Source organism: Lolium rigidum, chromosome 2, assembly GCF_022539505.1.
Source record: "Lolium rigidum isolate FL_2022 chromosome 2, APGP_CSIRO_Lrig_0.1, whole genome shotgun sequence".
Taxonomy (NCBI): domain Eukaryota; kingdom Viridiplantae; phylum Streptophyta; class Magnoliopsida; order Poales; family Poaceae; genus Lolium; species Lolium rigidum.
The window spans coordinates 159225134-159230504 of NC_061509.1; positions in this window are offsets into that span (position 1 = coordinate 159225134).

Consider the following 5371-nt stretch of genomic DNA (forward strand, 5'->3'; position numbering starts at 1 on the left):
CACCCCGGCGGCGACGCGCCGTTGTGGCTGGAGCGCGCCGGGACTCCGGCCACGGAGACCACAGGGCCTCCTCCCACGGCGAGCGGGGGTCCGGAACCACCCGACGCCGCGCCGGCGCACGGAGCGGCGCCTCCTCCCCGAGGCGCTGCTGTCTCTCCCGCGCGGGCGCGGCGCCCGGCCTCCGGCGCCGCCGCTGTCCTCCTCGCCGCCGCCGCTCCCGGGCGGCGGGCCTCGTCGGCGCGGCGCCCGGCCTCCTCCCGCCGCGCCGCCTCCTCCTCCTCCCGTACCGCCCGGCGGGCCCGGGCGTAGAGCTCCCGGCCCTCCGCCTCCTCGACCTCCCGCCGGGCCGCCTCCTCCATCTCGGAGGTGCGAATGGCCGCATGGAGGTGCGGCCATTGCGCCTCCTCCTCCGCCGCCGAGATCACGAGGGCGGCGCGGAGGTCCGGGTCCTCCTCCGAGGACTCCGGCCGGCTCGAGGAGGAGAGGCGGCGGTTGCGGCAATGCCGCACCGCCGCGGGCGGCCTCTCCGATGTGGAGGCCGCGGCCGGTTTCCTCCCGATGGCCGCAACGCCGGCGGACGACGGCGGCCGCTGCTCGCCTCGTCGTCGTTCGCTCCGGGAGCGAACCGTCGCTTCGGGGCCATGGCGGCGGTTTTGCTCGGGAGTGGAGCTGGGGACCGGAGTGGAGGGCCGGATCCCTCCGGTCCCCATTTAATAGTCTCCCGGTCTCCGACAGGTGGGCCCAATGGAGACGAGGCGACCGGCCGCGCGGACGCGAGCGGACGGCGCGTGCCATCCGCGGCCACGCAAACCTAGCCCAGATTTGGGCCGGGTTTGCGTTGTTCCGGACGCCGCGGCCGTCTGCTTTTGCGGTGCGTCCCCGCGCTGGGCCGCGTTTTTGTCCGGCTCGACCCAAACGGACGCGCGGGCGCGGTTTGGGTCGCGCGGTTGGAGATGCCCTTAGGTAGCTACCTCAATGGAGCGTCGCCGTAACTCCGCGGAACTTAAAACTTGAAAGGATCGCCATAAAAAAAGATTGCGAAGTTGAAAAACAGGATACACGTAACACGTGCATGTCAAAACCCAGCTCTTCTTCGTTCGAAAGAAGTTATTGAGTTCAGCCTGAAATTGAACTGTAATATTCATGACTATCTCTGGATTTATTAATTTAAAGTTGGGCAGTGGTTGCCTTTTAACTAAAAAAATATAATATTCCTGAATTGCAAAAGAGGCAGCACGAGATGATGTTTTTAAGAAGCAAGCTGAGTACAGTAGCACGCAGCAACCCAGAGGAACTCGGTCTTGTTTTTTTTTAAAAAAAAAACTACTACTACGTAAAATGCTGCATCTTTGGTGGTGCTCTGCTTTTCTAGATTATTAGAAGATTCTTGGTGATATTGTAATGGTTGGTTTTGTCAAGCAAGGTGATCGCTTGGCAGGTCTTTCGGTGACTGGAGTGGAAGGTTCTGGAACCCGGATGGATAGCTCGCGCACTAGCGAACTCGCCTTTTCTTTCATTCTTTGGCTGAACTCGTTGGCTGGTCGTTTTCATGCGCAAATATCTGCACCAGAAACGCTTTTGAAATTCAATTCTTCCATCCGCGGGTGGGGCCACGTTGTTGACCCGGCCCAAGCATGATTAGCGCGTAGGTGGAGTGCGTCGCGGGCACGTGTCGTCCGCTCCACGCGCCTCGCGGCTGCCAAAGTCAGCTCGTAGCTGCTAATTAACCCAGTGACGTGCGGGGCCAGGGCTCACAGGGGGCCGCGAGTCAGCCACACGTGTACGGATTGGGGAGCCTTGGTCGTGGAGCGAGGGTTTTGGTGGACTGGGTTTGGTGGGTGGGGGCTGGGCGGCGGTCCGTCGTCACGCTGGTGATCGCCGGGCGGTGGCGGTGGCGGTGGGGTCCGTGGCTGGCTTCCTTGTCGTGGACTTTGGATCGCTACTGCTGCTAGCGATACAGCGGGAGAGGGAGTTTTGGAGTGGTGCGTGCCGAAAGTGAGGCTGCAGGGACGTGCTGAATCGGCCGGGTGGGTTTGTCACGGCGCGCGCGTGCTGCTCGCATAAATGCGAAAAGGTGAGCAGTGTCGCACTGTTTTGTGCCTAGTTAACGGGAAACCTTTCTTTTTTGATAGCACATGTGATTTTCCTGAAACATAGCAATCGAAATATCAAGAGCTATCTCAAGTACTCTAGAAAACTCGCACGCTTAAAAGTAGCTCCCGGAGATTTAAAACGCCATCCTCTACATGTAAAGCAGACAATACATGCTCCAAACCATGTTGATCCACGGTACATTGAGTATAAATTTTAGTCAAGTCGGACTAGGTGAAAGTTGATCAAGCAGTATAGAAAATACTAATATTAGTACCTATAATATAAGTACCGGATACGAAAAGTATACCTCATGTGAGTCCCAATACTCCCTCCGGCCTAGATCAATCGGCGTGTCCTTTACAATGTTTCTAAGCTGCACCAATGAATTTGGACCAGAGGGAGCATTTGATTCTGTAGACACCGATATATTTTTAAAACATACGTGTGTTTGAATTTTATAATTTTGGCTCTGACGAAAATTTGTATGCAATGTATTAGGAAGTAGAGTAAATCAAATACGAAAAATAATGTTCCGCACCGAAGGGGAAATTTCCACGGTTTAGTTTAAATGGGTTGTTGAGTGTAGATTTTGCGCAAACAAATATGCTTCTCATTCTTATAAGGTTTATTTCAGCAAAAAAGAACAAAAGCTTGTGTTGATTCAAATCTAAGATATGGTTGTATTCCTAAGTTATACCTCGAGATTATTACAGTGTGTATATGCAAGATATTCATATTTGAAAACCAAGTCATGGACGAAGCAGATGGCTTTGTTGGCGTGGCAAATAATGTTGTTGCAACATGTATACATTTTTTTTTGAAATAATTGACAATTCCAAAGAGGAAAAACATGCATCTTTTAAATTCCTTTTTTTTACTTAACATTTGGTTTTCTTAGTAACAATGACTGAGCGTACAAAGTAGGAGCTAAAAAAAAAATCAAAATTTACGGAAATTATTTGAGGAGGATTTTTTAGCTTTTCAACTTTGATTGGTTGCACGAAATTATCTCCAAAAGCTGTATTGAAGGGAAGTAACTCCAGTTGTCTGAAAATAATAGTCCAAAAAACTCCGAATCACCAAAATTCAATTGTTCACATATTTCATGTTCTTTGGAGGCCTTGGTTCGTTCTACTTCCTTTGCATTATTTTCTGTTGTTGCTTTAGTTTCATCGTTTTGTTACGTTGTCGGCCAATAACATTGGGGAACAAAAATACATATTGTGCAAAAAAGTTTGATCGACCCTTTCGCATAAAAATAATGCCATTTATATTGTGCAAAAAGAAGTTTGGGGTAGGAAACATCATTTGCAATTGCACATAATTTTGGTTAGCTTTAGCTCGCACAAATGAGCATACTTTGGGGCCAAAACTTTAAAATTCATACCTGATCGAGCATATTCTTGAAATTAGTTTACTACTACTACTAACTAAATACCAAGATAGACTCCCGCCTCGAATATTCCGAATCAACGCTCTGAAATTACTTGCACCATTCTCTCTATAATTAGTACCACTACTTATAATGCCTAACTAGGCTCAGTTCTTTTGGCGGCTTCTCCGAGAAGCTGCCCTCCCCCAGCTTCCTGGAGAAGCCGTCCACAAAATTTAGGGAGCCTTTCGGACTAGTCTAGGCTAGACCATTTCGGAAGCCTTCCTAAATTTTGGGGGCGGCTTCCCCAGGAAGCTGGGGGAGGGCAGCTTCTCGGAGAAGCCGCCAAAAGAACTGAGCCCTAGTAGCATCACAAGCTGTCAAACAAAACAAAATAGCATCAGATTCGCATGAAGGGAAGGAAAAAAATGCTAGCAGTGTCACGTGTTGGAAGAAGGAACCATAGACAATTGTCCTAACCTAACGGAAAATTCGTCAAACAAGATCTTTTCTCCGTCAAACGATAAGCTGATTTACTAGTTAATCATCCATTGCCCTTTCGGCATGCAGCCCTTACATAAGCCTAATCATTCATGCAATAATGTTCCGTAACAAACGCAAACAAAATATCTTTCCCCTGCCCCTGCGTCGCCTACAAACCACACACCTGGTTTCCTCCCGTTGATTGTAAGCTCAACAAAGTATTGAATGATGGAAGATGGAACCAGCAGCCATTAGCTTAAAATATTCTGAGCTCGGGCCAACGGGAACTGATATCCTCTGCCCGGTCAGCTTGCCAAGAGGAGAAGAAGAAGAATAATGGGGAACGAACGTGCTGAGATTGGATTGCAGTGCAAGGAAAGCAACGTAAATAAAACACTAAAAACTTTTGGAATTTTGGATCTGATGAAAAATTATATGCAATGCATTGAGAAACTAAGTAAATAAAACACTAAAAATTGCATGGCGCATCGAAGCGTGAATCTCCACGATTTAATTTACATGGGTTGTTGAGCGCAGGTTTTGCGCAAATAGATGCGACTCTCACATTTGTGGGCTTTAGTAAAGGAGATCAAACCATGTTTTGATCCATAACTAATTAAGATACGATTGTATCCTAAGTTATACCTCTCGATTTGCACCGCATACATGCAAGACATTCAACTTCGAAAACCAAGTCACATACTGCACGCATGATTTCACAGTCAAGGCGCATAACGTGGTTGCATCATGTATGCAAGTTTGTTTTTGAATAATTAACAATTCTAAAGAGGAAAAACGTTGTACTCTGCCATGTTGTGGCTTTACTAAGTTAAAGTTGGGCTCATCTTGACCCTACCGTAAAAAAGAGAAAAAATGTACATCTTTCAAGTTCCATTGTTTTTATTTAACGTTTGATTTTCTTACTAACAACGTCTGAGCATGCACAGTAGGGGAAAAATCACAAGTTATGGAAATTCGATGAATAAATTTTAAGTTTTTTGCCTTGCGGTTGTTGCACGAAATTATTCCAAAAAACTATAATGAAGGGAAGTAACTCCAATTGTCTTTGATACCATAGTCCAAACAATTGCAAATTACCAAAATTCAATTGCTCCCAGATTTCTTCTCCTTTGGAGACTTTGGTTCGTTCTACTTTATTTGTGTTCTTTTCTATTGTTTTTTTTTTTAGTTTCACCAATTTGTTACATTGTCGGTCAACAACTTTAGCAAGAAAAAAATTACGACACGTACTACCGGGGCGGCTTTTTTCCCTTGTCCGCTGGCCGCCGCATTCAGACCGAAACGGACTGTTTTGCGAGTGGCCGTTGGAGATGGCCTAACCTACCGGAAAATTCCTCAGCCATTTTCTCTTAAACCCGATAAGGTGATTGACTAGTTAGGGCATCTCCAACCTGGCGACCC